The sequence below is a fragment of the Callorhinus ursinus genome, unplaced genomic scaffold (genome assembly GCF_003265705.2).
Source record: "Callorhinus ursinus isolate GAN/ISIS: 27379988/994484 unplaced genomic scaffold, GSC_fseal_2.0 scaffold12, whole genome shotgun sequence".
Lineage (NCBI taxonomy): Eukaryota > Metazoa > Chordata > Mammalia > Carnivora > Otariidae > Callorhinus > Callorhinus ursinus.
Window position 1 is genome coordinate 58,567,771 of NW_027397074.1, and position 22,583 is coordinate 58,590,353.

General features: G+C 40.0%; 1 protein-coding gene and 1 pseudogene across 1 annotated transcript in view; one reads left to right on the plus strand and one right to left on the minus strand.

The window, feature by feature from the left end:
- CAPZA2 (capping actin protein of muscle Z-line subunit alpha 2) overlaps positions 1 to 22,583 on the plus strand; it is a 64,133-nt gene that overhangs the window by 276 nt on the left and 41,274 nt on the right. The window lies entirely within an intron of this gene.
- On the minus strand, positions 107 to 20,000 carry LOC112825278 (RAB11-binding protein RELCH-like; annotated as a pseudogene).

Here is a 22,583-nt window from a genome sequence, read left to right on the forward strand (position 1 = left end):
GGCGTATCAGCCCGGAGTATGGCCGCCGGGGAAGGGCATTGGTCTGTGCCCTCGGCTGCCCTTCCTCCTTCTCTCCTCGCTGCGCCCTAGTGCCTGTCCCTGTCAGTCACCCGAGGCCCCGCGCGGGGGCAGGTCTTTGCCAGGCCTGCTCGCTCCGCTCCTTGTAGGGTGTGTGCTCTGAAAATAGGAAGTGGGAGCCGGGCGGCGGCGCCTGGCGCGGCGGGCGGGGGCGGGGGGCGCGGAGGGCGGCGGCCGCTGGGGACCCTCTCGTTCCGCCTGGGCCGCAAGGGCCTTGCGCGGGGTCTGGGGACTGCAGAGGGGTCCGGTCCCGGCCTGGGAGCGGCCCAAGGGCGGTGCTCAGCCCGATGGCCTGACCGGAGACTGCAGCCGGGGTGAGGGGTAAGGGGAAAAAAAATCGCTTAGGAAGCAGACCTTCACTTCTCCCTTTTACTCCCTCCTCACAGAAACGAAATGCTTCCTTTTCTGGTTCTCTACGCTTTTTTCCTTTGGCGGTGGAAGTCCTCTCCCTCCCTCCCCCTCTCCTTTTTTTTTCTTTCTTTCTTTTTTGGGCTTTAGCTGTAGGCTTTGCAGCTCCCGTGTTCCCTGGGAGGCAGCGGAGTTGCTCATAAAACGACCCCCTCCCCATACTTGTTTTCGGCCATGGTTGGCACTAGCCCCTCTGGGGGCCGATTTGGTGGCGCTCCACGGTTCTGCTAGGACTTCTGAAGAGGGGAGATTGTGCAACTCTTTTTGCTGTATCTTAGATGCTATAACAGCGTTGAAACCAGATGAACGACTTAAATTATCAGGCATTTAAAATAAGAAATCTGATCATAGAACTAGTTCTCTTACTTTCATTTTCCCTTGGCTACTGTGAGGGCCCATTCCCATGGGAAGGGGGGGAACCTACTAATTTAAGTATTTTCCGGGAAGCACTCTGACGTTTCACAAACTTAGAAGTGACTGACATATAATCTGTGAATAAGATGGTTACAGTTTTCGAAGTGTCCACTCTTAATTTCACAGCATTCATTTTTTTTTTTTTAAGTTCCAAAGCAGTACATCCATGTATGAAACACACCTTATGGTGTTTAAGAAATCCTGATGTAAGCCTAAGGATATTTTCAATTGGAACTTTCTGCTCTGTATCCTGTGATGTGATATAAACTTGCACCGAAATGTAATGTTTTATTGCTTTCCCGATATGAATGTGTCGAAGTCGGCCTCATCTTCAATTTTGGAAATCCTTTTTTTTCTCTGTGCTCTTTGGTGAAAGTGATAATAAAATAACAAGATGGGGAGAACTACAAGATTCTCCATAATTCACAGACCTGGTAGGCAGATCCCTGTATATACAACAGTTGCTGTGTAGTGTTCACATATGTTACATTGGTAGATAACCGTGAGTTGGTAACGGAAAATGTACTCAGTCGCGTGCACACACGTTTAAAACTAGTGCTAAAAAGTTTTTAAAGGGATTGTCATGTTTTTATTCTACTTTTTTTTTTTAAAGATTTTATTTATTTGGGAGAGAGAATGAGAGAGAGAGAGAGCATGAGAGGGGGAAGGGTCAGAGGGAGAAGCAGACTCCCCGCTCAGCGGGGAGCCCGATGTGGGACTCGATCCCGGGACTCCAGGATCATGACCTGAGCCGAAGGCAGTCGCTTAACCAACTGAGCCACCCAGGCGCCCTAGTCTACCTTTTCTTAAGTAGTGAGTAGTAGCTTAAGTGGCTAGAATCTGGCTGAAGAGAGTACTCAGTATGAGAGTTCATATAGTCCTGCCCTGTGTTATAAAGGCCTAAAATAGCTAATTTTTTTTTCAAAATGAGATGACAAGATTCCTCATTATCTGGCATTCTCAGGGCACTAAACTCTGTAAAGGGGGAGGGGGAGGGTGTCTTACTCTCCAATCTTACCAGTTGAAAATTCAAATTTGAAGGAATTTGGTGTTTCTGTTTTTGTTTCGAGTTTTGTAAGACTATTCTGTAGATATTTTCATATGTATTTCATTGCCATATTTAGTAATTTAAGAAGACTGACTAAATTTCTGGGTTAAATTCAAGTAACTGGGGAAGTGAAATTCTAACAGTCCTGCCTCTTTAGTTATCTGAAATTTCTTTTAATAAATTTGGGAGTAGGTTGGGAATAGAATCAGAAATAGAATTTTAAAAGGTGGTATTTTTTAAACTAATACTTAAAGCATGTTACTTTTTCTGCCCCCTTGTTTGTAATTTTCAAAAATAAGCTTTTAATACTTTTAAGCTGTTGGAATTTCCATTATTGGTTGAAGAGCTGAAGAAGTGAAGCTGTTAACTTACATAGTACCCATACTTTGTATCTGTGTGGCTCAGAGGATACATTCGTTAATATGTTGTAAGTTTGAGGTGGATTTTATTATTGCAGTTTCACAGATAAGTGAAATAAGGTTTCAGAAGCTTTAAGTGATTCACCTAAGGACACCTAGGTAAGAAGTGGCAGAGATGGTATTTAATCCTGTTTGTCTGAATCCAAAGTTGGTGCTCTTGTGACATTATGCTCCTTTAATAGTTGATAATATGACCCTTTTCTGGGTTTACCTTTGTTTTTAATTTGTTATTAGCCTATATTGAAAAAGGGGAAACAATAGTTCTTTTTGTTTTTAATAAAAATTGTAAATACCTAACATTAAATAGTGTTGGGCTCTAAATTTAATTTGTGTTTGATAATTTTGGAACAAAGTTTATTATTGTTTAACACATTTAAAAATTTTACGCTACTGGTATAGTTTCATATATGCTCTAAGGTAGGAAGCATTTTAGAAATTAATCTAGAGTAACATCTTTGCATGCTTTGTGAGGGTACCACTATGAAATTTATTTTTTATTTTTTTATTTTTTAAAGATTTTATTTATTTATTTGACTGAGACACAGTGAGAGAGAGAACCCAGGCAGGGGGAGTGGGAGAGGGAGAAGCAGGCTTCCCACGGAGCAGGGAGCCTGATGCAGGGCTCGATCCCAGGACCCTGAGATCATGACCTGAGCCGAAGGCAGACGCTTAACGACTGAGCCACCCAGGCGCCCCACCACTATGAAATTTAATAACCTTTTCACCTTTGGCCACTAGGTTAATAGGAAATAATATTATCTGAAGAAGCACAGTGAAGTTCTTTAAAGTTACTCATTTGTTGTAGCAGTCCCACAGATCTTTTTACATAGCGTAGAAACTCTAGGCCAAAAACAGTTTATGTTTTCCGTTCCTGGGGTCAGCTGCATTGTACACTAAAGCAATTCTGTGAATTTGAAATTGTATGAAATTATAGTATAAGGCTGAAAGCAGAAGCATTATTCCATTTCACACCCCCTCTTACAGAGGGAAGTCACTCCGAAGCTCTAGAAGGAAGACACTTAAAGAAGTTATTGGTTGGAAAGGATCTTTTTGGTTTTTTTCCCTATAACCCCTCCTACCTTTCCCTGGTGATAAGAGTGATCCATTTCCATACCTTTATCTTTTATGTCTTGGTGAATGTCTCAAGTACATAGCTGAGTCCTGACTTCTCTTTTGAGCACTGGTCACACATTTATTGGCTGGTCCTTTTCACAGGAGACAGTTAATGAGATATGTTCAAATGGAACCTTCCTAAAAGTAAATTCATAAACCTCCCCCTTCCCCCTACACAAAGTGGGGCAGAAATCTATCTTCCTGCTCATTTTTCTCTTTATTTCTCTATTTCCATTATTCTAGTCATCCAGGTTTTTTTGTTTTTGTTTTTAGGATTTTGTTTATTTGACAGAGAGACAGCAAGAGAGGGAACACAAGCAGGGGGAGTGGGAGAGGGAGAAGCAGGCTCTCTGCTGAGCGGAGTCCGATGCGGGGCTCGATCCCAGGACCCTGGGATCCTGACCTGAGCTGAGGTAGATGCTTAAAGACTGAGCCACCCAGGCGTGCTGTCATCTAGGTTAACTGCAGCTTTATTTTAATTTTCTCCTTGAGCTCTCTACCTTACAGTCTGTTTCTGAATCTTGTCAGTCCTATCATCAAAATGTGTCTTATGCAAATAATTTATTTCTTGCGTGAAAAGGTAATCCATTTATATTAATTTTTAGTTTATTACCTCTCAGTTGACAAGACTATTAAATTAATTGTTGTTATTTATGTTGTTAACTACTGTTGTTCAGTAACAAAATTTTACTGTATGAACAGAATGCAAATTGATTGTACCTGTTCTGTGACTACATAGTTAAGGAAGAAATAAAGCCAGGGGAGGAAAAGTAGGGTCAGAAGAATGTCTCACAGCTGGTCTTTCCCTTGTATTTGCCACTGCTAGGCTTTGTTATAAACTCTCTAGACTAATTCCTCCAATTTCCTGTATCTGAGCCATGTTTTAATATGTTGTTTTTGTACTCCCAAACTTCTAGTTGCTGGATCCTCCATTGCCTTTACAAGGAAGCCCAACTCTTGAAAATGGTATTCTTGGTCTTGTATTCCATTCTTACCTAAAGAGTTCTGACTCTAATACATACACTGTTATTTAATCATGCTGTGAATTGAAGGAGACCTACATGCTAGTCCATGTCTAGTGCCTTGGGTAAATAAAGTATGTAACCTCAGCCTCAGTTTCCTCTGAAATGTGGGGATACATGTAAATGGAATCTGGCATGTAGTAAACACACAGTAAATTGTATTTTTTTTTTCTGCTGATGACCTCTTATCCACTTTGAGTGTTGGAACTGCTTCCTGGTCTATCTTCTTTTTTGAAAGATGAAAATCTTACTCATCCCTCAAGATTTATCTCAGATCACATGACTGGCTATAACATATTGTTAGCATTTTTTTTTTCAGATTTTATTTATTTGTTTGACAGCACAAGCAGTCAGAGTGGCAGGCAGAAGGAGAGGGAGAACCAGGCTCCCTGCTGAGCAGAGAGCCTGACGTGGGGCTTGATCCCAGGATGCTGGGATTATGACCTGAGCAGAAGGCAGACACTTAACCCACTGAGCCATCCAGGCGCCCCAACATACCATTAGTATTAATACAGTTTTTTGCATAGTAGTTATCTGCCTAACTGCCTTTTTTTTCTCTTGTTCAATTGGAATTCCTACGTGCAGAAATAATATGTTTAGCATCTGTCATTATGTTGCATGTGATAAGTAGAATGGTTCAATGAGTGAATGAACAAAGGAATCGTGAATTCACAAAATTAAAAAATAGTTTTATGAAAAGTAGAAGTAACATATGGGGTGCCTGGGTGGCACAGTTGGTTAAGCATCTGACTCTTGGTGTCCACTCAGGTCGTGATCGCAGGGTCCTGAGATTGAGTTTGGCTCCTCGCTCAGCGGGGAGTCTGGGATTCTCTCTCCCTCTCCCCCTCCTGCTTGTGCTCTCTCTCTCTCTTTCGAATTAATAAAGTAAATAAATATTTTTTTAAAAAAGTAGAATTTGAAGTAAAGTTTTTGAGGGAAAATTTAGTGTACCTAAATTTTCATTTCTAAATAATACTTCAGCTTTTTTTAGATAATCGAATGAAATTTTTGGTGCTCTTTAAAGTACAAGTGGTGATATTGGCTACGGTTCAAATCATTTACACATGCTAAATATTCTTCATAAGTAGTTTATATAGTTCTCCCTCACTACACAATCATAATTTGGTTTCAGAAATTTTGTTCTTATTTGAAAGTAATACAAGTTGCCATCATAATTAATGTAAAATTTAGTGTTCTTGTTAACCAAAAAGTAAACTAAACCAGTAAGCTATTTATGTAGAAAATATTCCTAATTTCATTCTGTAGATGAATGAATTCTGTCATTGCACCAATAAAATATAAAAAATTCTACAGCAAGCAGAAACCTGATAGTTGCTGTACCATTAGTGGAGTTTTTCAGACTTTGCACATTAAAGCAAATTAGTGGTACTTGTTCAGTGCTTTTGGGAGCCATTTCTACATAAAATAAGGATAGTTAGATACACAGAACATTGCATTTTAGTGTAAAAATATGGGATATAAAAACACTTAGAGCAGAGTGCAAAGTAATTTTTTAAAGTTGAAAAGCGTGATGGGAGAACTTGACATACGGTTCTGTGCTCTGACCTAAAAGCCTGATTGCCTGAAGCAGTAAATTACTGCAAAAGATTATTGCACGTCAGAAAAAATTAGGGGTTCCATAGAACCATCTATAGTTGTCAAAAAAGGAGAATTTCACAAATTTTTTTTGAAGGTTAGATGTACAATCTTCACATTCTTTCTTTTTTTTTAAGATTTTATTTATTTGAGAGAGAGAGAATGAGAGATAGAGAACACGAGAGGGAAGAGGGTCAGAGGGAGAAGCAGACTCCCTGCTGAGCAGGGAGCCTGATGCGGGACTCGATCCCAGGACTCCGGGATCACGACCCGAGCCGAAGGCAGTCGCCCAACCTAGGGAGCCACCCAGGCGCCCTACATTCTTTCTCTTAGGACATTTATTTACGTGTTTCACTGTGAACCTAATGATAGAACTTTCCTTACACATTTTAGTTCACTGTGTTTCTGTAAACAAGGAGTGTAAATAATTTTCAAAAACTACCTCTACATTTATTCATTTACCAAATATATCATACTTCATTTATTTCAGTAACCACAATTTTCCCTGTTTTAAGGGAATCAGGCTGCATTGTACAATTAATGGCTTATGATATTAATCGTAGCATTTTCCCTTTTTTAGTGGTACATTAAATTATGTCCCTTACATTGATTGTGAGTCAAGGTAAACAAGGATATAATGCAACAACTAACAACCTAAAATCTTAGCATGAGTGGGTTTGGGAAGGGAGTTTTGTATGGCATTTCCTCATTCTATATAATATGTCTAATGTGGGTTAGCACCGGAAGGGCCCTGCTCAGTGAAGTCACATAGAGTTTCAGGCTGTTGGAGGAGTTCGTTGTAAGCTTGGGCTTTTTGATGTGTTATGCGTACACAGTGGAATATTATTCAGCCATGAACAAAGGTAGTATCTTGCTATTTATGACATGGAAAGACCTTGACCGCATTATGCTAATAAGTGAGATAAATCAGAAAAAGACAAGTACTGTATGATATCACTTATATGTGAAATCTAAAAAAGATTTAAACACCACCAAAAAAACAGAAGTTGGGATAATATTGATGGTATTTAAGGGTACAAATTTGTAATAAGTAGTACATAAGCCATAGAGATGTAATGTACAGTATAATGAATATAGACATAATATATGTAATGTATATACTATAATGATGTAAAGTAGTAATGGTAAGTATTGCTTCAATGGCAGTCATATTACAATATATGAATGTATCAAAGTAACATGCTGTACACCTTAAGTTTACAAAATGTAGCATGTTATATTTATCAAAACAAAAACAAATCTTAAGCTTTTTTCCTCAGTCCTGGCAGCAGTGGGAAGGAAATGTGAATAGCAAGCACACTGGTTTTTATTTTTCTTTTTAAAAAGTTTTATTTATTTATTTATTATGGGGGGAGGGGACAGGGGAAGAAGGTGAGATATTATGTGAGATAAGCAGGGCTCTATCTCACAACCCAGAGGTCATGACCTGAGCCAAAATCAGGAGTCAGATACTTAACCAACTGAGCCACCCAGGTGCTCCAACACACTGGTTTTTGAAGTTTTCCCTCCCCCACCACACATTAAATGTAGAGATCACTACACTTCTGCCCAGGTTTCAGTTAGCTGAAGCAAGTTTCATCTGTAAACCTAATTTCAGAGGGCTCAGGGGAGGAAAAGAGAACTGCAGTGTTTGTGAGTAGCAGTAATAATACCATAGACTAGGTTTTAGACTGGTGATTTGATCACCTGTTTGATAGACACAAGGTTAAGATTATAGATTCATAGATATATTTTATATATATATATGTATGTATATATGGTACAGCATCAAAAAGTAGTCAGTTCATGGAAATTCAGAAGACAGAAAAATTACTTCTGCCTAGGAGGATGGTAGACATCAGTTGGGGTGCAAGCTCATGCCAGAGAGCACAACACAGGCAGAAAAAATAGGAAGCTGGGAACAAAACAGTGTATGAGTTATATCAGGTACTTTGCAAGTAAGATGCAAAGATGAACTGTGCTGTTAAATAGCACAGGGTTTCTTAACCTCGACATTATTTTTTTTTTTAAGGTTTTATTTATTTGACAGAGAGAGACAGTGAGAGAGGGAACACAAGCAGGCGGAGTGGGAGAGGGAGAAGCTCCCTGCTCAGCAGGGAGCCCGAGGCGGGGCTCGATCCCAGGACCTCGGGACCATGACCCGAGCCGAAGGCAGATGCTTAACGACTGAGCCATCCGGGTGCCCCTAACCTCAACATTATTGACATTTGGGGCCGGATAACATTGTGAGGGCTGTTCTGTGCATTGTAGGATGTTTAATAGCATCCTTGGCCCATCTGGTGCCAGTAGCACCCCCTTCCCTCCAGTCACGGTCATCAGAATGTTTTCCTGTAGGACGGAATTGTCCCTGGTTGAGAGCCATGGGGTCTAGACAGATTGGAGCTAGTAAGAACGGTGGGAACCTGAGTTAAGTGTTAAGACCTGGCTTAAAGTAGTTTCACAGGACATGAAGAAGAAAATGATTGCTAACAGATTTCAGAGTTGGAATCAATAGGACTTGGTAAATGAATGTAGGGGAAATGGGAGAATCAGGGTAACTCTGAATGCTAAAATCCGGGTAACTGGGAAGTGGTACCACCACTGACAACTAGGGGATTCAGGAAGAAGATGGATTGCTGGGAGGAATAATGTTGAGTTTGATTTGAGTTACACGGAGTCTGAGATGCTAGCAGGTATCTGTTTGAACATGCCTAGAAGATAGGGAAATGTAGAAATGGAGCTTGGAGAGAATGGTCAGGCCCAGAGATTTTATATAGATTTGGGAATCCTCCTTTGTGGGTTAAAGCCACAAGATGGGATAAGACTTTTAGGAGAAGCTTGACATAGCAAAGAGGAGAGGTCAGAGAGCATATACTTTTGGCTATACTACTATTTAGAAAATAAAAGGAGAGGAAAAGGTGCAGGTTGATTCTTGAAGTAGAAGTGTGTATGTAGCACAGAGTATGTGCTCATTTCACAGAACTTGAAGAGAATTTCCAGAAGGAGCAGTACCAGTATTGCAGAGATTAAAAAGAATATAGGTTTGAGAAAAGCCTTTGTACTTAAGGTACAGGGATAGGAAACAAATTTTATCTACAGTATGCCACTATCTATACTACATTAATTAATCTCTCAATTTTCAGAGTAATGTTATTGTCTCCATTTTATAGGTGGGAAAACTAGTGCAGATAAGTGGTGGATGGAAGATCATTGGTGGCCTTTTTTTTAAAGTTTTTTTTTAAATTCAAGTTGTTTTAACATACAGTGTAGTATTAGTTTCAGATGTACAATATAGTGATTTCATACTAACATACAACACGCAGTGCTCATCACAAGTGCACTCCTAATCCCCATCACTTATTTAACCCATCTCTCCACCCACCTCCCTTCTGGTAACCATCAGTTTGTTCTCTATAGTTAAGAGTCTGTTTCTTGGTTTGCCTCTCTCTCTTTTTCCCTTTGCTCATTTTGTTTTGTTGCTTAAATTCCACATATGATTTAAGTCATACGGTATTTGTCTTTCTCTGACCTATTTTGCTTAGCATAATATTTTCTAGCTCCATCCATGTCATTGCAAGTGGCAAGATTTCATTCTTTTTATGGCTGAATAATGCTCCATTTATACCTATATATTTTCTTTATCATTTGTCAATCTATTGGACACTTGGGCTATTTTCATAACTTGGCTATTATAGATAATGCTACTATAAACATAGGGTTGCGGGCGCCTGGGTGGCTCAGTTGGTTAAGCGACTGCCTTCGGCTCAGGTCATGATCCTGGAGTCCTGGGATCGAATCCCGCATCGGGCTCCCCGCTCAGTGGGGAGTCTGCTTCTCCCCCTGACCCTCTTCCCTCTCGTGCTCTCTATCTCTCATTCTCTCTCTCAAATAAATAAATAAAATTAAAAAAAAAATAAACATAGGGTTGCATGTATCCCTTTGAATTAGTGTTTTTGTTTTCTTTGGATAAATACCCAGTAGTACAACTGCTGGTCAAAGGGTAGTTCTATTTTTAAATTTTTGGGGAAACTCCATATTGCTTTCTACAGTGGCTACACCAGTTTACATTCCCACCAACAGTGCACATCCACGTCCTTGCCAACACCTGTTGTTTCTTGTGTTGTTTATTTTAGCCATTTTGACAGGTGTGAGGTGATACCTCATTGTAGTTTTGATTTGCATTTCCCTAATGATGAGTGAGGTTGAGCATCTTTTTATGTGTCTACTGGCCATCTGTATGTTTTCTTTGGGAAAATATCTGTTCATGTCTTCTGCCCATTTTTTGGATTATTCATTTTATGAGTGTTGAGTTTTATAAGTTGTTTATATGTTTTGGATAGCAGCCCTTTATCAGATATGTCATTTGCAGATATCTCCTCCCATTTTGCAGGTTGCCTTTTAGTTTTGTTGATTGTTTGCTTTGCTCTGCAGAAGCTTTTTATGTTGATGTCCCAACAGTTTATTTTTGCTTTTGTTTCCCTAGCCTCAGGAGACCTATCTAGAAAGAAGTTGTTAGAGCCGATATCAAAGAAGTTGCTGCCTGTGTTCTTTTAGGATTTTTATGGTTTCTGGTCTCACATTTAGGTCTTTAGTCCATTTTGAGTTTATTTTTGTGTATGGTGTAAGAAAGTGGCCCAGTTTCATTCTTTTGCATGTTGCTGTCCAGTATTTCCAACACCATTTGTTGAAAAGACTTTTTCTCACTGGATATCCTTTGTCAAAGATTAATTGACCATAATTGTGGGTTCATTTGTGGGTTTTTTATTATTTTTGTGCCAGTACCATACTGTTTTGATTACTGCAGCTTTGTGATATAACTTGAAGTCCAGAATTGTGATTCCTCCAGCTTTGCTTTTCAAGATTGCTTTGGCTATTTGGGATCTTTTGTGGTTCCAAAAAAATTTTAGGATTGTTTGTTCTAGCTCTGTGAAAAACGCTGTTGGTATTTTGATAGGGATTGCATTAAAGATTTAGATTGCTTTGTGTGGTATAGAAATTTTAACAGTATTTGTTCTTCCAATCCATGAGCATGGAATGCCTTTCAGTTTCTTTGTGTCATCTTCAATTTCATCGTTGTTTTTAGATTTTATTTATTTATTTTAGAGAGAGAGAGCGCCCATGCGTGAGGTAGGGGGAGGAGCAAGGGGGAGGGAGAGGAAAGAATCTCAAGCAGATTCTGCACCAATCAAGGAGCCTGACATGGGGCTGGATCTCACCATGTCGAGATCATGACCTGAGCCAAAACCAAGAATCTGATGCTTAACTGAGCCACCCTGGTACCCTCTTTCATCAGTGTTTTATAGTTTTCAGTGTAGAGGTCTTTCACTTCTTTGGTTAGGTTTAATCCTGGGTATCTTATTATTTTTGGTGCAGTTGTAATTGGGATTGATTCCTTGATTTCTCTCTGTTGCTTCATTATTGGTGTGTAGAAATGCAACAGATTTCTGTACTTTGATTTTGTATTCTGCAACTTTACTGAATTTGTTTATGAGGTCTAGCAGTTTTTTGCTGGAGTCTTTGGGTTTTCTTTTTTTTTTTTAAAGATTTTATTTATGTGACAGAGAGAGACACAGCGAGAGAGGGAACACAAGCAGGGGGAGTGGGAGAGGGAGAAGCAGGCTTCCCGCGGAGCAGGGAGCCCGATACGGGGCTGGATCCCAGGACCCTGGGATCATGACCTGAGCCGAAGGCAGACACTTTACAACTGAGCCACCCAGGCGCCCCTGGGTTTTCTATATAGAGTATAATGTCATCTGCAAATAGTGAACGTTTTACTTCTTCCTTACCTTTTTGGATGCTTTTTGTCTGATTGCTGCAGCTAGGACTTCCAGGACTATGTTAAACAAAAGTGATGAGAGTGGTCATCCTATCTTGTTCATGACCATAGAAGAAAAGCTCTCAGTTTTTCCCCTTTCAGGATGATGTTATCTGTAGGTTTTTTGTATATGGCCTTTATTACGTTGAGGTGTGTTCCTTCTAAACCTACTTTGTTGAGGGTTTTTATTGTGAATGGAAGTTGTACTTTGTCAAATGCTTTTTCTGCATCTATTGAAATGATCATATGGTCCTTATCCTTTCATGTATTAATGTGATGTATCACATTGATTGACTTGTGTATATTGAACCACTTGATTGGAATAAATCCCACTTGATTGTGATGAATGATTTTTTTTTAAAGATTTTATTTATTCATTTGAGAATCAAAGATACAGAGAGAGAGCATGAGCCGGGGGAGAGGCAGAGGGAGAAGGAGAGGGAGAAGCAGGCTCCCTGCAGGGAGCCCGATGTAGGGCTCGATCCCAGGACCCAGGGATCATGACCTGAGCCAAAGGCAGACGCTTAACCATCCGAGCCGCCCAGGTGCCCCTGATTTTTTTTAATGTATTGCTGGATTCAGTTTGCTAGTATTTTGTTGAGGATTTTTGCATCTTTGTTCATTAGAGATACTGGCCTGTACTCCCTCTCTCTCTCTCTCTCTTTTTTTTTTTTTTTTTGTGGTGTCTTTATCTGGTTTTGGTATCAGGGTAATGTTGGCCTCATAGAATGTATTTGGAAGTTTTCCTTTTCTATTTTATGGAATAGTTTGAGGAGAATAGGTGTTAATTCTTTAAATGTTTGATAGAATTTGCCTATGGAACTATATGGTCCCGGACTTTTGTGTGTTGGGAGTTTTTTGATTACTGATTCAGTTTCTTTGCTGGTTATCAGTCTGAGTTTTCTCTGTCTCCCTGTTTCAGTTTTGGTAATTTATGTGTTTGCAGGAATTTATCCATTTCTTCTAGGTTGTCCAGTTTGTTGGCATGTAGTTTTTCATAATCTCTCTCTCTTTTTTTTTTAAAGATTTTATTTATTTGAGAGAGAGAGAATGAGAGATAGAGAGCATGAGAGGGAAGAGGGTCAGAGGGAGAAGCAGACTCCCTGCTGAGCAGGGAGCCCGATGTGGGCCTTGATCCTGGGACTCCAGGATCATGACCTGAGCCGAAGACAGTCGCTTAATGACTGAGCCACCCAGGCGCCCCCGATTTTAATAGGTTTACCTGATTTTCTTACTTCCTTTGTTCTTCAGGGGCAGGTCCTGTGTCTTACTCATCTTTGTAATTCCAGTAGAGTGCCTGGCATACATTATGTTAGTGGTTTTCAACTCTCGCTGCACATTAGAATCAACTGGAGAGTGTATAAACAAATACGGATGCACAAGCTTCACTTACAGGTGAGGCCTGGAGCCTTTGTACCCTTGTGATAAAAGAAGAAAAAGCTTCCCAGATGCGATAAATGTGCCACTGGGGTTGAGTGTCACTGTATTAGATGCTCAATAAGTCTTGACTAAAGAAAGGTAAGATGTGACAATAAGTATAAATTATTCTTGAAAAAATTTAGTAATGAAACAGAAGAGAAAGAATAGGCATTACTGCCTCATATTTTTTCCTACTATTTAGTTTAGGAATACTTTTTTCTTTTTTTTAATAAAGATTTTATTTATTTAACTGACAGAGAGAGAGACGCTAGAGAAAGAACACAAGCAGGGGGAGAGAGAGAGGGAGAAGCAGGCTCCCACTGAGGAGGGAGCCCGATGTGGGGCTCGATCCCAGGACTCCGGGATGATGACCCTAGCCGAAGGCAGACACCTAACGACTGAGCCACCCAGGTGCTCCAGGAGTACTTTTTTTTTTTTTAAGATAGAAAAAATTTAGGAAAGTTCACAGACTAAGGGGAACGATTCGGGGGAGAGAAAGAAATTGAAAATTTGAGATAAATAATAGTTTATACATAACTTTTCTTTTTTAGTTAATGATAATGCCTACTTTGGATTCATGGGTTTTTTACTCTTAAATAAATGGTAAAAACATATTTAAAGAAAAACTGCTTTTAATTCAGTAGATGACCTAGTTTTAGATTAAGTGACAGTGGCTCCATTTTTAATTACCATTCAAAGTAATAGTTATAAAGGAAAAAATTCTTTTTTTTTTAAAGATTTTATTTATTTGAGAGAGAGAGAATGAGAGATAGAAAGCACGAGAGGGAAGGGGGTCAGAGGGAGAAGCAGACTCCCTGCTGAGCAGGGAGCCCGATGCGGGACTCGATCCCGGGACTCCAGGATCATGACCTGAGCCGAAGGCAGTCGCTTAACCAACTGAGCCACCCAGGCGCCCATAAAGGAAAAAATTCTTAAGGAAAACTTATCAAAGCAAATTACCACTTTTTTTTTTTAAAGATTTTATTTATTTATTTGAGAGAGAGAGAATGAGAGACAGAGAGCACGAGAGGGAAGAGGGTCAGAGGGAGAAGCAGACTCCCCGCTGAGCAGGGAGCCCGATGCGGGACTCGATCCCGGGACTCCAGGATCATGACCCGAGCCGAAGGCAGTCGCCTAACCAACTGAGCCACCCAGGCGTCCCGCAAATTACCACTTTTAAGAATATTCAAAATAAGTTAGTCTAGAACACAGACATGCAGTAGTGATCACTTCATCGTAAACTATTTAAATATGATAGAGTACAAAAAAGTCTTTTTTATTTTTATTTTACTTGTAACTCTCAAAAAGACATGGGCAGTTTTTACAGAGTTGTAGGAGACAGTGTCAAGTAATTTTTTTTAATTTTTATTGTTATGTTAATTACCATACATTACATCATTAGTTTTTGATGTAGTGTTCCATGATTCATTGTTTGTGCATAATACCCAGTGCTCCACGCAGAACGTGCCCTCTTTAATACCCATCACCAGGCTAACCCATCCCCCCACCCCTTCCCCTCTAGAACCCTCAGTTTGTTTTTCAGAGTCCATCATCTCTCATGGTTCGTCTCCCCCTCCGATGTCCCCCCCTTCATTCTTCCCCTCCTGCTATCTTTTTTTTTCTTAACATATATTGCATTATTTGTTTCAGAGGTACAGATCTGTGATTCAACAGTCTTGCACAATTCACAGCACTCGCCATAACACATACCCTCCCCAATGTCTATCACTCAGCCACCCCCTCCCTCCCACCCCCCACCACTCCAGCAACCCTCAGTTTGTTTCCTAAGATTAAGAATTCCTCATATCAGTGAGGTCATATGATACATGTCTTTCTCTGATTGACTTATTTCACTCAGCATAACACCCTCCAGTTCCATCCATGTCGTTGCAAATGGCAAGATCTCATTCCTTTTGATGGCTGCATAATATTCCATTGTGTATATATACCACATCTTCTTCCATTCATCTGTTGATGGACATCTTGGCTCTTTCCACAGTTTAGCTATTGTGGACCAGTGTCAAGTAATTTTGTAGTTGAAGTGGGAAAATGCATGATAGTTCTTTTTAACTTTATTACTAGTCTCTAAGGCAGTGACTGTTTTTGGTATCGCATTCCTTAAGAATCAGGTGAAACCTATGATACCTTTCTTCTGAGAATCAACACCTCACATTTTACATATACAATCCCTTCTACGGCAGTAGGTATAATATCTGGCACCTGTTAGAATCACCTGGGGGAGATTTTGTGAAGTACGGATTTCTAGGTCTCAGTGCTCCAGAGATGGATTCAGTAGATCTGCAATAGAACATGAGAATCTATTTTTTCAAAAGCTTTCCAAGCAAAATTTAACAGACATTTAGGTTTGGGAATCTCAACTTTCTTTTCTCCTGACTTGATCAGGAAGGAGATAATTATGTGGGGTAATGTCCAAAATATGGAAATTAAAGGGGATGTTGGCAGGGTTCTCAGATTGTAAGATGACTGGTTAAATTTGAATTTAAGATAAATAATTTTTAGCGTAGATCTTTTCCCATGCAGCTCTGTGGTATGCAGGGCTCTTTGCCTCTAAATTTAATGATTCCAGGTAGCTATTTGTGTGGTGTGTATATATATGTGCTTCCATGCACTTGCATTGTCTGCTTTTTATACTTTCGTCTCCTTTCCCATCTTTTTTTCAGTTGCTCAAGGCTTTATTAAAAATTTAAATTAAGGGTGCCTGGGTGGCTCAGACGGTTAAGCGTCTGCCTTCAGCTCAGGTCATGATCCCAGGGTCCTGGGATCGAATCCCATATCGGGCTCCCTGCTCTGTGGGGAGCCTGCTTCTCCCTCTGCCTCTCTCTCTCATTCTGTCTCTCATGAATAAATAAATAAAACCTTTAAAAATTTTAAATTAAATTTTTGTCAGCTTACTCTTATAGTTGCTTTGGTGAGGATTCCAACTGCCTGCCTTTTTTTTTTTTTTTTTAAAAGATTTTATTTATTTATTTGACAGAGACATAGTGAGAGAGGGAACACAAGCAGGGGGAATGGGAGAGGGAGAAGCAGGCTTCCTACCGAGCAGGGAGCCTGATGCGGGGCTCGATCCCTGGACCCTGGATCATGACCTGAGCCGAAGGCAGGCGCTTAACAACTGAGCCACCTAGGCGCTACCCCCCCCCTTTTTTTTTAAAGATTTTATTTATTTATTTGAGAGAGAGAGAATGAGAGATAGAGAGCACGAGAGGGAAGAGGGTCAGAGGGAGAAGCAGACTCCCTGCTCAGCAGGGAGCCCGATGTGGGACTCGATCCCAGGACTCCAGGATCATGACCCAAGCCGAAGGCAGTCGCTTAACCAACTGAGCCACCCAGGCGCCCTCCTCCCTTTTTTTTTTTAAGACTTTTTCAGACAGTCTTAAAATCTCCTGGAACTAAAGTTTTACCTTAGTGTTTTTAAAATTTTTGCCAATTTACTACATCCAGCAAAAGCATCAGAAAAATCTGGAGAATTCGTAGACATAGATTGTTGGATTAACATTAATTTTGCCAGTGATTTCTGTAAATTGTGGCAACAGTTATCTGTAGTAAACTCTCCCACCCTGTGGTATCTTCATATTCTAGCAGATAATCATAAATCTGAAGTAGCACTGCCAAATGCTCACCTCTTCCAATAATAGACACATCTTAAACAGGCAACATAGGCCAGAGGGATCTAGTCACCTCTCTCTGGCATTTCACCATGAAGCTTGGCTTTGCTTGAGAAGGGGGCACGCTAGCATTAAGGCAGAGTGACAGAATTGAGGACTGCAAGGCAGAAAGAAGCTACTTGTGGAGTTTACGTGCATCCAGTTTTCCCTCCTTTTGTCTCCTTTCCGGGGAAGTTTTTCAGTCTTACTCCGCAGTGTAGATGTAAGATAAGATTGCAGTCGATAAGATTGTAGTCGAGGAAGCATAGGCTGGTGTAAACACTTGATGTGTTGTATTACGTAATCTTTCTGATCACCCAAGACCAAGAGCAACAATTCAGTACTCTCTTTTTAAATATTTATCTGGATGGTCAGTGCATGCCATGATACCAAGGATTTTGATGATAACTTCTTACACCAGATGTGCCTTATATTCTCTTTTCATTTGTTGCAACGCTGAAAGAACCAAGGAATTGAGAACTTCTGTAGAAAAGTAAGGCACCACTGCTCCACAGTATTGAGCCACGAGTAGTCATCTTTCTGGATATTGTGACTAATCTCTTCCCATCCCTGTGGTAAATGTTTGGTTTTTACACATGTTGGTCCAACATGATGTGCAAATGGCACACAACTCATCAGTATTATTTGCTTTGCTTATCATCTGGCCTCTTGATCAAATTGGAAAGTGTATGGAGAAACTGATTTCTTTCTGTAGGCCCAGAGTATAGGCATGCTCTACAGAGTAGGAAGGGCATCATCAGCTCCGCTCTTGCCTGCAGCACATGAGGAACAGTTCATGGCAGGCAGCATCCCAGCATTAACATACTTTTTTTACTGTCTGCAATCTGAGATACCTCTGATCCTAAATGACTACCTGCCAACATTCACAAAGAGAAAGTAGTGCTTGGTGGAAAGCAGGAGACAGTTTTCTATGTTTATCAAAATGAATTGTAACTGAACTGTGTCCTTTCTTCAGGCATTTGTGAGTATTCTGATCCAGAGAAGGTTGAACAGAGTCTCAAAAGAGTACCAGGATGGCACAGTGTTCATTTTTGAGGAAGTCCATTTGACTTTCAGGTCTTCTAATTTTCTCTATGAAAGACCATTTCTCACTATTTAATGAACTAATTTAATAGGGAATCTGGCAAAGAGTTCTTCATAGGCCACACAGTAGAAAAGAGTAGAGGCACATTGCCTAAAATTGTGGAAGAGTTTCTAATTCATCTTTTACTCCACTAAACACATCCACAGGACTTTTCTCAGTTATTTGATCACTTGGTAGAGTTGCAGTAAGTCTGGAGGTTTTGAGATGTTTAATCTATGTTACCTATGATTCAAAATCCTGATCATCATTTTCAGCTTTTATCTGTAAGTTTATCGTTATTAGATAAAAATTTATTTACTAAGAATTTTAGAGCTCTCTTTTCAAGAGGTTTGATTAGCTCCTGAATTTCAGGACTTGATTGTAAATTTTTTTTTGTTCCTATAAAGGAACTTTGTTTTCTTCAGCCTTTGTCAGGTTGGCTCAGACCTTTCCTTTTTTTTAATGTTCTAGGTACAACTGTCAACCTTTCCCTCCTCCCTTCAAATCCATATGAGGATAGGAAACTAGATAGCCACAGTTGTAAAGTTATGTCTGAAATAAAAATAAAGATCTTTGAAGAATCTCTCTCTTTCCCTTCTAAGGTTTGGACTGTATCTCAACTTATTTGCTTGCTTGCTTAAAATAGATTTTTTAAATAACTGAGTTCCTTGCTTCTTAGTCCCCTCAGTTACATATCTTAATTTGAGCTTCCCAGATCTTACTTTATTCTCCTCCTCTTCATTCTGTTGGTGAGGGAGGGGCACCTATACCTTAGGGTTATGTGGATGGTTGAATACACAACACCTGACACTGGACAGATGAGATGAACTGCAGTTTATTAATTACATATACTCAACAGCCCAGGAGAGAGGGACACCTCACACAATGTGGGGCCACTTGGACGTTGCACTCGGGAATAGAGTGAACAAGCAGAGGCCATGGAATGCAAGTTTTGTAGTATCATGAGGGTGGAGTGATTCTTAGGTTGCCACAGGAAGATGTGATTGGCTTGTTTGAATAATTCTGCAGACTGGCAGGGAACTGGAGCCTGCTCCTCAGGAATAAGCAGGAACTGTGCCTTTTCCCTGTGATAAAGAAGGTTGTCTGACTAGGGGACCTTATCTGCAGGAGCAGAATGAGGATGGGAACTTGCAGTTAGGCCATTCAAGGCCTTCCTGGTTTTCCCCAGATATCAAAGCACACATAATTTTAGGCCTTATACCACAGGTCTTAATAATACTAACCCTTTATCAAAAGTATTTACTAATAATTGCTGTACTAAATAATACATCAAACATTTATTTATTTATTTTAAAGATTTTATGTATGTATTTGAGAGAGAGAGAACATGAGTGGAGGGAGGAGCAAAAGGAGAGGGAGAAGCAGACTCCCCACTGAGCGGGGAGCCCCGCGCAGTGCCCCATCCCAGGACCCTGGGATCATGACCTGAGCTGAAGTCAGATGCTTAACTGACTGAGCCACCCAGGCGCCCCCCCAGAATTTTTAATAATATGATTTGATCTTTGAGTTTGCCTTTCTTTGTGATCTTTTCTTCTGATAACTTGCAAAGTTTAAGAAATTCTGCTGCTGTGTACAGTTTTACCACAGTAGATAAAAGATGGCCAGATCATATGTATGCAGTGATGTGGAGGTATAGAAGATGAGGGTTCCTGTTTGAGAGACTGAATGGAGTGCTGAGGCTCCAGTATTGTGTATATGTGGGATGAGAAAAGGAGTGGATAGGCTGTAGGAGCTGGTACATGGCAGAGTAAAAAAGGTAGTAGCTATTATTTGAGTGCTTACTCTGTGCCAAGCACTTTTCTAAGTGTATTATCTCATTTACTGCAAGTAAGGAAACTGAATTTAATTTGCTTATGGTCATACAGGTAGTAGGCGGTGGAGCTGTAATCTGAGTCCATACAGTCTTATTTTAGAATTTATGCTGTTAACAACGTTTTATAGCCTTCAGATATGGAGAAACTTTATATGTTATGTTAAGGACTTTGGACTTTATTTTGTTGGCAGTGGGGGAACCATTAGATGATCTTAAGCAGGAAAAAACATCAGAATTTGCATTGAAAAATATCAGTCTGGTTGTAGAATAGAAAATGAATTTTGAAAAGGATTATAAGACTAGAGGCGGGATTGCTGTTATAACAATGCTGAACAAAGTGGGTCTGAATGGAATGGAATCTAAGAAAGGGCATTTGGATTTGAGCAAGAGAGACAGACATTCACTGATCGTGTGCCTAAGGGATAGAGAGAAGGGAAAGTAGAATGATTTCTAGGTGTTAATTTTATTAAGAATAGAAGGGGGTAGGTTTAGGCGAGACAGTCTAAAGTATCTTTGAGACATTATGATGGAGGTTTCTAGTAAATAAGTTATACTTAGAAAGATGCATCTTTTTTTTTTAATTTTATTTATTTATTTGGCAGAGAGACACAGTGAGAGAGGGAACACACAAGCAGGGGGATTGGGAGAGGGAGAAGCAGACCTCCCGCGGAGCAGGGAGCCCAATGCGGGTCTCGATCCCAGGACCCTGGGATCATGACCTGAGCCGAAGGCATACGCTTAACGACTGAACCACCCCGGTGCCCCTAGAAAAATGCATCTTGATCTTGGCAAACAGTGTGGTAGATGTATAGACTTGAGAGCTGTTGTGTGGGGCTAATAGAAGTGGTGGAAGTAGGGGTGCCTGGGTGGCTCAGTTGGTTAAGCGACTGCCTTCCGCTCAGGTCATGATCCTGGAGTCCCGGGATCGAGTCCCGCATCGGGCTCCCTGCTCAGCAGGGAGTCTGCTTCTCCCTCGGACCCTCCCCCTCTCATGCTCTCTCTCTCTCAAATAAATAAAATCTTAAAAAAAATTTTTAAAAAAAGTGGTGGAAGTAGGTGAGATTGCCTAGAGTTTTCTTTTGTTCTCAGCCAGTCTTCTGAACCATCATAGAAAGATGATGCTGTACTGGGAAGCAGCTCTATGAAAAGCCTTGGACTTCATTTGAACACTTCATTCAAATCCCAATTCTGGATCTCTGTTTTCTCTTTCATAAATTAAAAGTAATAGCTATCTCAGATAACATTTTCTCTAACAGAGGCAGGGTTTTTTTTTTTTTTTAAGATTTTATTTATTTGAGAGAGAGAAAGAGAGAGAGAACACATGAGAGGGGATAGGGTCAGAGGGAGAAGCAGACTCCCTGCTGAGCAGGGAGCCCGATGCGGGACTCGATCCCCGGATTCCAGGATCATGACCTGAGCCGAAGGCAGTTGCTTAACCAACTGAGCCACCCAGGTGCCCCAGAGGCAGGGGTTTTTAAATTTAAGAAATAATGGTATATTTCATCCCCTTAATTTCCCTATAAAAAATGGAAGTTTATAAAAGTTAAACAGATCAAAACTTGGGTACAGATCATTTGTCTTAGATAAAAGTGCAGATCTTGCACATTCCCACCATGTAGCTGGGGATAACAGCTTTTTCTCCAGTGTTGCTATCACTGGTTTTAGAGATGAGCAGAGTCAAGTAGAGAGGGAAAGGATGATTTCCAAGTGAGGAGAAAGGATGTCGGTGTGTGGAAGTGCATGCACTGCAAACAACACAGAAATGCCTGGGCATATGCCACCCTTCTGTCACTATAGGCACAAAGAAACTTAACATGTAATGTGAAAATATCTGTGTTTCAGGGCTATTTGTAAGAATACTAGAGGTATACTAATACAGGTACACTTATTATCTTGTTGCTAATAATATATAATATATATGATAATAGCTAATATTATATATTTACCCAAGTTTACATAGCTAATGAGTAGTGGAGATGAAAATCCAACCCAGTCAGTCTGACTCCAGAGAGTACTATACTGCTTCCTTACATTAGCATAAGTTTTTGTGGTTTGAGTGTAGTTTATTTGAAAATTAAAAGTTTATATATAGAATTGCATTAGTGATAACTCCTAAAAATGTTCATTTCATTGAAATACTACATTCCCTAAATGTTCTAAATAAATGAGAGATTATTCTTGCTTATAGATTTATTCAACATATAATAACTATCTGCTGAGTGTAGAGTATAGGGCAGGGGCAACAGGAATCCTGCCTTGAAGGGATATTGAATGTTTAGTTATTTAGCAAATATCTGAGAGCCTTCTATCTGCCAGGCACCATTCTGAGCACTCAGATACGGTAATATATAGGCAAAAGTCTGTTCCCTCTCTGATTTTCTTTTTCATCTGAATTTTTCTTCCCAGACTAAATCAGTGCTAAACATTGAGGATTTTGGAAGCATAAGAGATGGAAAGTTAGCCACATTTTTTAAAAAATAAATTCAGTAGGAGATTTTAGTATAATTTTTTGAGAACAAATTCTAACATATTTGCCAATGAGATGGTAGATACAACTGTAACATTTATATAGTTTGGTGCAATGGTTTAGAACTGAAGTGTTAAGGATTTTTACTTATTTTACCCTATATTATTTTCTTGGTCAACCCTCTTCCATAGGACATCATAC